The sequence below is a fragment of the Rhea americana genome, unplaced genomic scaffold (genome assembly GCF_003343005.1).
Source record: "Rhea americana isolate MKP2758 unplaced genomic scaffold, rheAme1 scaffold_5, whole genome shotgun sequence".
Taxonomy (NCBI): domain Eukaryota; kingdom Metazoa; phylum Chordata; class Aves; order Rheiformes; family Rheidae; genus Rhea; species Rhea americana.
The window spans coordinates 6,226,016-6,240,552 of NW_028186645.1; the positions used below are offsets into that span (position 1 = coordinate 6,226,016).

Here is a 14,537-nt window from a genome sequence, read left to right on the forward strand (position 1 = left end):
AGATCAAGAAAAGCATAAGAATAACTCACATACTCCTGATGCCTGTGAGGAACACCTTGATCTTTCTGGATGGAGAGCTTAAAACTGTATCTAATTAAAAAAAAAAAAAACTGACCACCAAGTCCCTGTGTTCTCCCTTTAAAGAGATTCCAAGTTATTTACAGCATATCTGAGCCTCCAGATCTTAATTTGGAAAGAGTGTCTTCTATTTCTTTCTCTAGCTTGGAAGGTGGCACAGGAACCATCCAGCTGGTCCAAGAACTTGCAGTGAAAACGCTGAGAATCCAGTGATAGTCTCCTAAATTAAAGGAAATAAGGTTAAATAAAACTAAATGATCTGGAATGCTTCTAGGGTAAGCACTCTATTGCCAGTCAAATTATGCAATATTAGCGAACTTCTGCAGTTATAATCCTAGAAATGTGACAGATTCTAAAGGAAAAATAATCCACAGAGGATTATATTAAATGTTTGAACTAGAAGCACTAATAATCCATGTCAGTTAGAAAAAATTATCTTAGTCTATGACGTGCACACACACAAATACAAGAGACATTTAGAAACATTCAGAAGAGAGAGCAAATTTATTATTTTCCTACAGATCCAGTATATTTTATGCCAAAGTGGTGAGCTTTTTATGAATAAAATCTTTACAGAAACTATTTGCTTGATAGCTGTAGTAGTGCAGTTCACCACTAATCACATACAAGAACTATGGGTAACTACCAACACTGGGAGATGATATAATGGAGGAGGGAGTTCCTGCTATGAGGAACTCACATGAGGGCTCATATGTCTTATGAGGGCTATGTCTTATAAAATCACATATTGGAGTAGTTCTGCTAAGGAATATAATCAGGACTCATAAAAGCCATTCTTCAGAAATAGGATGTTTTTCAATATCTGTCTGTAGGCCACTGTGAAAGCATTCTCTTTCCCTTGGGAATGAGCTTGCCTTCTTGCAGGTGGGAAGAGAGGAACTTTTGTGAGAAATGGAGGGAAGCTGTTGGGGATAACTGGCTTCTAGCAGGGGGAGAGGTCTGAAGAAAACTCAGATTTTATATATGGCACAGATCTCTGAGAAGAACCTCTTCTGAGAAGACTGGGCCTTACATCCAAGCTAYGAGCAAAGAAATAAGGTGTAAGGACACAAAGAGAACACTCACCACAAGTCCTGCATTTTCCTTGGGTGGATGGCTGTGGATACCACAGCTGCTCCAACTGACAGACCTAAAGTAGAAGAGAGCTCCTCGACACATTATAAGGCCCATCATTTTATCCAGGTGAGGGGAGAGCCCAGCTGGGAAATTCTGTCCTAGTAACTGCTGCTGTGAGAGGCTTCACAGTTCTTTGCTTTTTTCTACTGCTCAAAGTCTGTAGGATACTGAATACTTTTCAGCAAAAGTAAGGAGTCCTTCTACTTGACAGTCAAGTCCCTTAATTTTTAAATTGCTTACATGAAGCATCAACATAAACTAACATCTACCAGGCAGCTGCTGTCCTCAGCAACAGCAAGAGTGTGCATATGTGCTTGTTCTTTATGGGAAAGAAACACCTTTGGATCACTGCAGCTACCTCCCACAAGCTCACTCATCAGTGATGCTGCTGAGCCTGGCAGATGGGAGGAGTCTGTCTCTGCTGTTGGTGCTGACAGACAAAATGGAAAAACYATCTGTCCCCATAACTGCTACAGCCTTAAAATTCCTCCTTTCCTTTCCCTATGTTCAYGTTCTATGTTCTTCAAACAAATTATTTGCACACAAAATTTTACCCTCTCTAAAATTCCCATTTTCCCTCACTTGTAGTCATCTCCCACCTTCTTCCACAGAAAGATCTGACCAATAGATGGCACCTCAAATAAAAGTTATCTGCACCTCACTGTAGAGAATATTCCTCCACCTCCTGTTCAAAACATTGCTAATTCAGCAGGCTTCCGCAGTGGGAAAAGATGGCCAGCTAACATCAAGCAACACATCTGGGTCCAGAATCAAAGCAGAATGTGTGACAGGGTTAGACAAAGGCAAAAAAAAATGTTACGAGCAATACTGGTAGGAGACTGTATAAGAACAAAAGTGGGGATGTGTCCATGCTTCCACTCTCGGAGCTGGATGAACACTGTGGAATTATGGTGGTGTGGCTCCAAGTTTAGGATCTCTTAGCCCAGCATTAGCACCATGCTAATTTGGCAACTCAACGCACAAACTGGAGCTGGCTTATAATAAGTCAGCTTTCAGTAACAGCCATCAGATTTTTGACAGTCTAAGCACATCCATGTAAGATGTGTTGCTTTTGCACTTGGASGTTAGCAGATGGGAAAGTAAATAATCATCCCCTCGGCTATAAACTGTGTCACTTTTATTACAAGTATTTTTATTAGATGATTTTGTGCTTGTTACATGCAGACATGAAGATTTACACTTGGTTTCAATAAAAGTACAACGTCCTAGATTCCCTATTAATTTCTGTCTAAATATATTTTAATTATTAATTCCTTCTGTGTTTTCTACTGCTTTTAATTATGAAAGCTTGAAGCGGACATCTATGAGATCCTTCTCTAGGCTTTTCTTGAGAAAGTATCCACCAAGCTCTTCTCCAAGACAGMCTGCAATGCGGTGGTGGTGGTGAGAGCATCAGTATGAGTTTTTTTGACAATGTGTAGAATATGTTATCAAGGTGTGAAAAGCAAAGACAATCTGCACAAACAGACAATAATAGATCAGTGATTAAACAGACATGTCTGGCATGTATTTTACCAGTTCTGTGGGAGTTTTCTCTCAGCAAATTTACTTATTCCATTTTATGGATGAAGAGACAACAAGCTTTTTCCTGTGAATCCTCCTCCTTCACTCAATATTTTAACTGGCTGTATGTAACAAGTACAGAATTTGTCCAGGAAATGTATGTCTGACAGGCACACAGTATACATAGTTTGAGGAATACACTGAATAATGAAAATGACTTATAAATATTTACTTGCCTGACTTTTTATTCTCATCTTATTTGATTCCTCATTTTTTTTTAATATATATATAATTCCTTAATTATTTCTGTATTTTCTATTTCTTGGAAGTTTTTCATACTCTATTACTCAGAGTGTTTGTGTACAGGAGAGAACATGGATTACCATGAGGTCCCAGAGAAGTTCTGGACCCAGTTTCCTAGACAAAGTTATGAGAGAGATGCTGGAAAGAGATGAATTCTCTTGAGTGCAGTTACTTGGGAAAATCACTATGAATCACTATCACCATTCTTCCCTTGTGACCTGATATTCATTCTTTACAACACTGTGTAAGCCATCAGTGACCTACTCTCTGTTAGGATATTGACAAATAAATACATCTATAAAATTACTTAATTGAATAACTTATTATTTGCATTTAGCTAGGAGTTAAATTCTTTCCTGCATCACTTCAGTTTAATCATTTAAACATATTCAAAGTGAATGTGCAGTGTTATTGTTTGATCTCTTTTTACTCATATAGTTATGCAGATAAATATATATAATCCATATACATACAATCAAGAGTGAGGAAAATTCACTTATTTAGTGTCTTTTCACACAATATGGATAAGGAGAAACAGATCTCTCTTTGGCCATGATTAAGCAGGGCTTCCTCCAACCAGAATAGAAAGAGGGAAATATTCCAATTTTTGCATGCTCCTCTTTCACACTTTTCTCCTTTCCTCCTTTGCTCACCACTGTAGGACTGGAAAAAAGAAAGGAATGTTTGAAATGTCAAAACTGGGTAGCATAAAGACTTGATGAAAGTTATAAAACTTTTCTCCATTTCAAAAGGAGTTTTAAATCATTGTTTTAATTTTTTTAAATCATTTAATCATCTATTTGTTTTCAAAACTCATTTTCACAGGGAGAAACCTTTTCAATGAAGCATAGAGACGTTTTCTTCTAAGTGTTCAATCAGTAATGAAAGGCCATTTTTACATGAATTGTGGAAAATGCTTTACAATGCATTTACAATGGAATGTTTACACATTCCATATCCCGTTGTATACTATGCTGTAAAAGGCCTTTCTACTAACCTGAGTTAGTTCCTTTAGTATGAACTCTGCTGAGTGAGGGTTTCACCAAAAATACCAAATAAGATGGGCTGATATGATCCAGATAGAGTTTCATCAACTTTAGTTGACAGATCAACTAAATCTGTGTACTTCAGTCTTACATTGATACGTTTAAAGTAATTGGAGACCAAAATACTGACTTGTTGCATTCAGCAACTATAGCAACATCAACTAAATAGGCAATATATAAACCTAAGCCACCAAAAATTCTGAGACAGACTCTCCAACATCAAGAGATTGCCCTAGATGTACAGTCCTGAGATGTTTTAAAATAACAGTATTCAGGTTCTTCTATTTGTTTTCAAGTATTCTGCTTTGGAGATTGTGCTTTCTATATGAAGTTTACTTTTCTCTATTGCTGTGGGGATTAGAAACTTTCTGAAGTGAAACTGAGATTCTTTTGTCGTCTTCCAACTATCTTTTTGCACAGACCTAACTAGCATTATTCCTGTTTTAAAAACAAATCAAATACTGCCCTACAGTAGCAACAACTACTCTCATTAATCTTATAAGGTTTGGCAATTATCTTCCAGCTTTCTGTGGGGTCACTGGAAAATTAAATAAAATTTACTTTTCTAGCAAATCTCCATTACTCAGCTGTAAAGCCAAATGCATCTTCTGCATTATCATAGCCCTCTGTTTTGAGCAGTGATGCACCCTGGCATTTAGGGCAAGTCTGTGTATTTTTACATAGAAGTAAATAGTATTTGTCAAACTACTCAAAAAGGCTCAGCTCAACACTTTCCAGACCCTCTCTCCTGCCTTGGCCTCTAAGTTTCATATGACAGTCACATCATTCGAATCTGAGATCACTGCACGTTATCACCAGATTGCCTCCTTGCCTATTTTCCAATGGATGACATACTATCAAATTACATAACTATAATATCTGTTGCAACTTCCTTGACAAGTAGACTTCAGGACTCATTATYACTAATCTACAGATCTGTAGTTTTTTCAATCTTGATCAAATAAAATGAACAATGACATTGCCAGGGAGAGAAACGTTAACCACTGTCTTTTTCTTCTGGTCTCCTACGAATACTTCCACAAATAAATACTCTCACAAACAAAACTCCTGATACCATGTTTGAAAGTCTATTTCTGATTATCATTGCATTTTCACAAATGAAAACATTTACATAGAGTTGGACTGAACTACTTTCTGAATGATCAGTAGCTTAAATGATTAAAGATGCATCAAGATACAGAGGGATTCAAAGAGTGTTAGAGCAATATAAATTTAGGATAATTGTACTGATGTTGATTGTACTTAACCAGTGCAAACATGTTGAGTGTAAGCATCCAATTTTAAAAAGAAGTCACAATTATTACACTGTTATTTTTGCATTTTTTTTTTAATGATAAAAATTAGAGTAGGATCAACTTCAAATATTGTAACCTCCCTGACACAGGTTTTGTATTTGGAAGAAAATTAAGGTCCTATTTCTACATCTTGGACACATCATAAAATCTATCTTCAATAAGTTAAATATACTTGAAGTTTATAAATATGCCTGATATCAGGAATATTCTGTTTTTTCCTAAATTGCAGATCAATAATGAATAGAGTAGAACATGGATAGTTTGGTGGTGATATTACTCCTATCCACCTCTTCAAATACATAACACATATTCCACTTTGCAAATAGATAAATATTCTAAAGTTTATTTCTAGGCAGGTYGCAATCAAGATGCATTTTAATATAAATTCATGAACTTTTTACTCTGAACCTTATTAGCACATTTGTTTAACCTGCATAGACTCTTAGAAGCAGTTTTGGGGGAAAATGCTTTGGGGAAAGTGTTTTTTTTTAGGAATGCAACAAAGGCCCTTGGCTAAACTAAATCCCAGCATAACTGTAAAAAACAAGCATAGTATCTGGAGACATAGGATAACTTCTGTCTCATCCAGCTCTAGCCTGGGGCTTTTTTGTGTCTTTACAGTGCAAACACTGCCACCTGGGGAATGCAGAGCAGATCCTCATTGCAATTTTAAAGGGAAGAGTTCATTAAACTCAATGTAGTTGCTCCTGAATAACAAGCGTATAAAGGAACCAGATGCCRGAATCAGATGCTGTATGTTTATAATCCAGAATACATGTTGCTCAAGAGCATAACCAAAGCAGACTTAATAACACTCCAGTCACCATTACTTTTTGAATAAACAAACCATTTACAAGTTAATTATAGATATCTATTTGCCCTGAGCATTTAGCCAGTATTTGATTCTTTACAGGTTGTTTCTGTCTGAAAGAAAAAATGGTATTGAAGGCATGTACTTCTTTAATACAATCCTTTGTTTTTTTAAGAAAAGCATCCAGATAATTCCTGTATCCTTGAACACAGCCATAACAAATTTCTTATTCATAATTCTARAACTATTTTTACTCTAGAAAGAAATAAAGTCTCCTTTCTCTCAAGTCCAGTCTCCAGTAGGTTCATCCTCCAGACTTTAGTAAGGCATGTAAGTTAAGAGCATGCTCTCCATAGACTCCTTCAACTATTCAACTATTGTTTTTGATTTCTTCAATGTACAGATCTTCCCATATTCACAGCGTGCACCTAAGATCTGAATTTCCCATGCAGCTGCTTTTCTTCCTCTACTGAATTTAAGTGTGTCTGTGCTCCTAACTGAGACACTTTGCTTACTGACATTTGATGGGATGAATCTATCTTTTACTGCTGCCAAGCTCAGAAAATCAACCAGGCTTTCCTGATTGGTGTGGGGTCTCTGCATGGACCTAACTGTATGCCTGCTAATACATGAAAGCTGCTTCAACATTTAACAAATCTGTTCCACATAGTGTGTATACATGTGGAGATCCTATGTTCTTGATTTTGTCATTGTGTTACATTAGGAACAATACAAATAATATCAATGACATAAGAAAACAATGGATCTAGCTGCACAGACTCTATAGACTTGAAAATAGTGAAGAGGAGTACAAGAAAAGAAGAAGAAGGGAGAAAAAGAGTGGTGAGTCTCTGCAGATGGGGGAGGGGACTTTCAAGGGATCATGAGATYAGAGCCTGCTGCTTCAGGTGCTAATCGCAAATCTGTTTAATTTTAGAAATACCATTAATGGCAAATGGAGGAGTCATTATCTAACAGTGCCTCACAGAGATAACTGCTACAGGTTCCACTTGGACATTCAGATACTGCAGAAATTGGGAAGCTGCCCTTGCAATGACTCAGAGCCTGACCTCCAATTTGTAAGAGCTTAGGAGGAGTTCACTTCCAATGGTCAGAAACCTTCTCTATAGGCCAAATCGTACTTATTACATACGAAGTCTTGCTGCAAGACTGTACAAGGAGACAAAGTGAATGGTCCAGTTTATCATTTTGTGGAAAAAAAATCTCCATTTCATTCACTGCCTGGACAGAGCGCATAAGAGAAAAGATAATGGAAAAGTCAGGCACAGGAGAACTTCCTTACTAGGTAAGTTAAGGGCAATAAGTGTTAATGTGCTTTGTATAARGGTGACATGCTTCTAAGTTTAGATTGAATGTACTAAAAAGGGAAACTCCACAAAATGGAATTTACCTGACAGGGGTGTGATTCTGTCCTCTTGAAGCCTATGTAAGTATTACCAAAGACACCAGATGACCCAGAGAAGGTTTGGTATGCTGTTGCCTAAATCTCAGTATGAAGGGCACAAGGTGACTTTTTAATCTGTCATTTACTTCAAACTCATTTTGATCAAGGACACCAAAAATAAGTGAATTGAGAAAAAAAATCCTGTAGTACACAAATACACTGATCTAGGTTGAAATGAAGCATATTTAAAAGTGCAAAGCTTATTAAACTACATAAAATCTTCTTTAGTACTCATCAAGCTTCTGATTATATTTCTCCAGCTTCTTATCATGTCTTTCTTTGGTTTAAAATCATAATATAATTTCTTTTGGACTGCTGTATTATTTTGCTTGCAATTTAAATCTCTGATATTTTTTGGTCTTCAAGACCCCCTTCACACTGTAGATGGCAGTAAATCATTACATAACACAAAGCAGTCTCACATTTACCTACATCTATTTGGGCATACAGTGACTTGGTTTCAGTTTTCTTCCTCTCAAAGATGAGATTTTTTTTATCCACCCTAGTAAGCACCGTAAAACACAACCAAAAACCTTGCTTGCAACCRGGACAAAAAATATTCTCTAGTAATTTTTGACTGTGCATACAGCATACAACTAATCTTTTTTTTTTTTCCTAGGAGACCAAACTGTACAGTCAAYTGGAAAGGAAGAGCTGGACTAGAGAGATTACCTGAATCCAGACTGGGATCCCTCCCACTGTCCTGACCCAGCTCAACGTTTGCGAAGTCCYGGTTCAAAATCTGACCTTCTCAATGCTGCAGTATTGTGTGGTGCCATGAAGTCAGGGCCGTGGTTCAGCCTCTCTAAGGACTGCCCGCGTGGAAGCCCATAAAGTGCTTCTTAGTTGTTTTTCCAGATTTGATAAGAGCAGCAATAGGCAGCACTGCCAGTTAAGATTGCTCTGGGATGTGCTGGGAACCCGGCAGGCAGTCTAACAGGCAGGCAGCAAACGTGGCTCCCTGAGCAAGTGGAGGTAATCGTGGAGGACACTGCTTTCTGCTGCTGTCGATAGTTGTTTCAGTAAGAAGCAGCTGCTTTTCCAAAAGGCTGRGCATTTTGCAAGTTCTTTCAGCTGATACTTCTGTACAGAGTACAGTAAGGACCCAAACTGGCCGCMGTCTTAATTTACTTTCAGAAAAATAATTAATTCAACGCTGAAACTGGTAGAGGCAATGAGATGCTGAATTCCTCTGAAAACCTCTGAAAACATTCTACTTTTATAATGGGCCTTTATTTTAATTTGGGGTTCATCCTACATCCACCAAARTTAGTGATAATATTCCTATCAATTTTAATGGGACAAGATCAGCTKTAAGTTATCTCCTTCAAGATACCAAAATTTCAAGGCTTTGGCTTTAACATATATGACTTTTCCACTGTTGAAATGAAGATAAGACTCTTCTATTTTTCTGTAGGGAGCCCTAAGAGAGCTAAGTACTATTTATATTTTTCCCTTGGAATCTGATGAATAAGCAAATGATAGTCTAGAGTCCCAGCTGGTATGAGCTGGCATTGTACAGCTGAAGACAACGGCCCTGGGCCAACCCAGACAGAAGGAAGAGACCGCCTGTGGTTTCATTGTTCACCAGACTGTATTTTGGACAAGACACAAAACTGATCCAATGGCTGGTAGTCATTAGTCTGAGGTATTCTTGCAAAAGCAAGCAAATCTTAGTGCCCTGATCAGTCCAGTTTGGAAAAATATATTGTACCTACTTTTAAAATCACTGCAGTTATTTTTGTTATTTCCATTTGATCCCCAAAACACCTAACTTTGTTAGCTTTATCCTTTCTGTCGCAGATAGGCATTGTAAAGTAATTACTATGTTCAGCTCTGGGAAATGACATAATTGCAGCCCAATCAAGACCTAGTTCATTGGTTTCAGTGGATGATTTTTGTATGACATTTTTCTCTTCTGCCTTGTAACACTTATTTTTATGTCCAAAGTTTGCTCAGAGAGAATTATAGACTGAAAGTGAGTTCTGCCAGTGAGRACCTAAGGGCATGTCTCCAGTGAGCAGCAAAGAAATGCAGAGATTCCTGAGCTGGTAAACCTATGTTAGCTCTGGAAATGCCCAACACCTTGCTAAGTATCTRCAATGCTCTTAGAGTCAAGCTGATATCCCCAAGCAGTGATGTGTGACAGTAACAGCTTCGCTGCATAGATCCATTGCTCAGAGAAAAGATTTTTGTTCACAGTATCTAAACCTGGACKAATCTCTCCAGAGTGAAAGTTTAATTCAGCAGAGCATAGACTGTCACTAGATGTCACAATGCAATACTGTACGCTATCCATACACACTATTGCATGACACTACACTATAGTTTAAAGAGGCCAAATTAAACAACTCTTTAGAAAAAGAAGCACAAAGAGAATCAGACATTAGTAGGAAAATTATCAAAAACCAACATCAATTCCTTTTTCTTCTGTAACAACATAAAAGTAACTGCTGGAGTCACTGTCCCCAGAAAACCTGAAAGGATCATTTCTATTCTAAAACACTGCTTTCTGCTTTTACTTTCATGTCCCCAGGCAGCTGTCGGGGTCTGCAGAAGCAAAGTCAGTCTTACCAAGGTAACACCGTTTGGCACATCAAGATCCCTTAGTGTAAAAAGTCAGAGCTTAAGCCAGGAATGAACATGTGGTGGGAAACGCAAGAAGTAACAACTGCACAAAGAAGGCAACTGGCATATGCAGCACAGCAAGCAGTAGCAGCATACCACTGCTCATAAGCATCATAGCAGAAGTGAATTTTAAGGGGGCTTTGAAAAAGCCTTTTGCACAGATCTCCTCCCATGTACATGGGATGGCCTGGGGCAGTGGATGAAAGTGCTGGAGAGAAAACAAAAATCAGTGTATGGTGAATGCTGACTTCAAAGGCAAAAGGAGGGGGTGGAAACAAATGCTGGCAAACATAAGCAAAACCAGACTTTTAACAAACTATTAATTTAAACCAGTGTGRTATTCCGACTATTCCAGTTTACTGGGCTCCGGCTTGACTTTATCTGTTATATCTGCATTTATACTTTGGATTCAAAGACCTTTGAATCATCAGTCAACATAGAACAACATCTAATCTACACAATTTGAACCTACTTCTATTTTAAAAGAAGTTTACATCCATCTCATTCAGGTAATTGCTGTAAGTCCTTCTGTTAACTTGCATGTTATATATATTATTTATATACTATACATGCTATAAATACAATGTGCCAGTGCAGCAAATTCTAGTCCATGTTTGTGATGACTTGGGGATAGAGTATAGTCTCCCATCCTTAGGAGTTATTGCATAGAAAACAGGACCCCCAGAGTGAATAAGGGTTCATACATGACCTTTTCAGCTTCTAACTTCATATTTAAGAGACTCAACAGAATCTGAGTGTCAATATTTGTGTGTTTTTCTACACACTTTTCTCCTTTTCCTTTTCTAAGACAAAACTTTGTTAGCACTCTCAATTTTATCTCAGAGCTCACAGAAAGAATCATGGGTTTTCATAATTATTAATTATGAAAATTATGTTAATTATTAACTAATAACATTTCACTGATCCTTGAAATGCCTTGTGGCATGGTGTGGAATTGCAGATCTCCCTGGCTCTTCCAGTTGTTGTACAGCCAACTCTGGTCTGWTAAGGTCTTGTCGATCAGAGGCCTTCTAAAGAAAAAAAAATTGATTGATGCTTCATAGCTTCCTCCTTTCTAGGATTTGGGTCTTCATGCATAATGTGAGAGTACCTCAGGACAGAAGCTTCTAATTAATTTATTTTGCTTCTCAAATTCTTTATTAAGGTCAGTGTGCAGGGAAGGAAAGCTAGCTGGTTTGTGTAGAGTGCAGTAACACCAGCAGCAGAAGGTGAATTAGGTATTCTTCTAAGAAGCCAGCAGCCTTTAAAGTCAAAGAGCCAGGGTCTAGGAAGCAAGAGAGAATCCAGCACTGAAGATGTAGGAGGAAAACATATGTTCTCCAAAAGCTGTAAGAGACACAACTACCATTCCAGAGAGGAAATGAAAAGTGGCAGTGACCTCTACTGAAGTGGACAGACCCATAAGCTGCTCTGTCTTGCTTTTCCAAGAGAAATGCATTCAAGCTCCTGGAAAAAAATGAAGAAGCCCAGGCAGCTTACTGATTATTCCTTCATGCTATTTATCTATAGAGAGCCCAAAGGGATCAGAAGCAACTGCAAGATGCAAGAAGCAAGGGCAAGGCACTAGGGGATTCAGCTTATACTCTTTATTCTTCTTCCAATTATGAATTAAAGCCAAGGAAGTGAGAAACACATACTGGAAATGAGTATTTAGCTGCAAAACTGGCAGCAGCAGAGGGACATAGGTTCTCTAAGCACTGAAACAGTGCTCTACAAATTACTGAGTAGGTTTTGAATCCACCCTGTGAAGAAGGAAGGACAGTATCTTTGTGCTCTATTCATAACAGTCATAGGAGGACATGAAGGACAATGAGTCAACTGTCTGAACTTCTCCGTTATCAGTGTATTAATGCAAGAAACATGGGAATTAAAACAGAAAAAACTAGGAATTTTAAATACAAGACCCCAGTTATAACTCGGCACAACTGAGAGTGGGATAATCTATGTGATCAGACTATTAATATACAGATAATGATAAAGAAGGAAATGCACAAGGCTGGTGTCACAGACTGCTGCTTAACAGGGAAGATCATGCAAACAAGGCTATTTTGGAATAACTAGCAGAATCAGCCAAAACTCCAGATTTGGAAATAATAGAGACTTTGCAATCTGCACATATATTAGGCAAGAAAGATACATAACATATTGTCCAGCAGGATCTTCAATTTATTCATGATGGGTTTATTCAGAATACAACTGTAAGGGAGGTTGTTTTCCATTTGCTTCTAAGCAGTGGGAGGAACTGATTGGAAGAGGGGAAAGTTTATTAGGACTATGAAATAACAGTGTTTCCAGTTTTCATGAAGTGAGTGAGGAGGAACAGTAAAATAAAGAGAACGAACTCAGCATCAGGGCCTGGTACACATCCCCTTTCTAGGAGTCTAAAACTAGGCTAAACTAAAGAGTTTAGCTGGCAAAGACTAATGTCAACTTCTTTAGTGCTGTTATGCTGAAGGTTGTTAAGGGCAGTTGTAAAAAAGCTAGAAGACAGGGCTGCCCCTCCTTTGCCTTGGGAGCTGCTTTTAAGCTGAGGCTTCGCTGCTGGCCCCTGCCAGCTTTGTCTGTGCTGGGTCTCCTACCTTCATGAGTGTGGCTCTGACCCAGACCTTCTGGCTTGGCTTCCTTGCTTGACCTTGGACCTGCCTCATCACAACAGACTTGCTGGTTGGTCTCTGAACTGTGTCTGTCTCTGATCTCTGTCTCTGGACACTGCCCTGACCTGGACTTGCCATTCTGCATATCAGCTTCTTGGTGAGGTCACCGCTTGTGCCTGCCCTGTTACTGAACTCAGTTTCCAGCTCACCTTCGCTTGCAAAGCAGCCTCACTGCTCTCTGACAGTCTGTCTTCCTGAAGCTCTGTAAACTCAGATATGCCATAGAAAATATGCCAAGGGGAAAAGGAGTCTCAGAAAATTGGTACGTCTTTAGAGAAACAGTATGAATGGCACAGTTGTAAGGTAACTCAAAGTGGAGAAAAGAGCAGACGGTATACATAACAAGAAGCCGGCTTGCCTCAGCCACAGGCAATTCTGCATAAACGAGGAAATTTAGTTAAATAATCAAGGGCAGACTATTCTGCAGTCCTGGATAACCAACAGCAAAAGAAAGTAAAAAGTTGTTTTTTCTGATGATTCTGCAGAAGACAATGTCAGAAATTCACTAGATGACAAACTAAACATTGGTCAGCATTAGACTGTTGCTGAAAAAAGTGATTGTACACAACACCATCATCTGTAAAATATATTAAGGATTCCTTTACAGTACACAGTGCTGGTAAAACCTGTGCTGCAGTTTTGGCTTTCAGTTTGGGAACTGCACTTCAGGAAAGATGTGAACTAATCAAGAAAATCACAAAGGAGTACAAGAAGAATGGTCAAGGACTACAAAGCAAAGACTGAAGAAATTGTAATTSTTTAGTCTAGAAAGAGAAGTGGTGAAGGAGGTGACTGTCTTCACGACTCTTCCCATAAAAGCTGCTGCAAAGACCAAGAGAATAACCTGTTCCCTATATTCACTGTTGACAGGACAAAGAGCAGTGAACTTGAACAGCAAGAAAATTTTGCTCATTGTGAGCAATCCTTTACAGTGATCTGCTGTCCTGAGGGAGGGTATGAGATCTCCATCATGCTGTTTGGCTCTTTCCAGGTTGCCTCTTCCTCTGAACACTAGCTATTCTGCTCTCACTTGGCACTCCAGAGACTTCCAGCATTCACTGACTATGACTGATCGCTTCAATTTTCTTCTAATCCTACCTCTTCCAGTGACCAGACTCATTCAGTCTTGTCCAGATACAACTCAGCTTTACAGCAGGTTCGCCATCTAGGTTTCTTCATCAAGGCAGTGGAGCAAGTAGCARTAACAGCACTGTAACACTGGTCCATCATTGATCAAATAACCCTCACAGAAGAGTTACCATTCCAGCAACCTGAATTCAGAGAACCAACTTTACATATAGGTCATCAGTTCTTGTACACTGCATGATGCATTCTCTAACTGATCATCTACTAACATTTATCTAATGTGAACTTCCTAATTATTTTTACCATATGTTTGGCACAGAGACAAATTCCAAGCAGTACTTTGAATTCAGCTCATGCTCTGTAACTTCAAAAGCTGTATCTGTGTCCCAGTAGATAACCATTTTTAACATCAGTGACTGCACTTCACAACATCCAGATCCATCTGGGTCATACCAGTGTCTAACCAGA

At 38.5% G+C, this 14,537-nt stretch overlaps 2 long non-coding RNA genes across 2 annotated transcripts in view; both read left to right on the forward strand.

The window, feature by feature from the left end:
- Positions 1-7,369, forward strand: part of LOC146588724 (uncharacterized) — an 18,400-nt gene extending 11,031 nt beyond the window's left edge. Inside the window, exons 4-6 of the long non-coding RNA XR_014897367.1 lie at positions 6,475-6,545; positions 6,940-7,058; positions 7,153-7,369. This is a non-coding gene — a long non-coding RNA (uncharacterized LOC146588724). The remainder of the gene's footprint in view (positions 1-6,474; positions 6,546-6,939; positions 7,059-7,152) is intronic.
- A 9-nt stretch (positions 7,370-7,378) lies between these two features.
- On the forward strand, positions 7,379-9,409 carry LOC146588725 (uncharacterized). Its single transcript, XR_014897368.1, has 2 exons — positions 7,379-7,521; positions 8,300-9,409. It is a non-coding gene; the product is annotated as an uncharacterized LOC146588725 (long non-coding RNA).
- Positions 9,410-14,537: the final 5,128 nt, after the last annotated feature.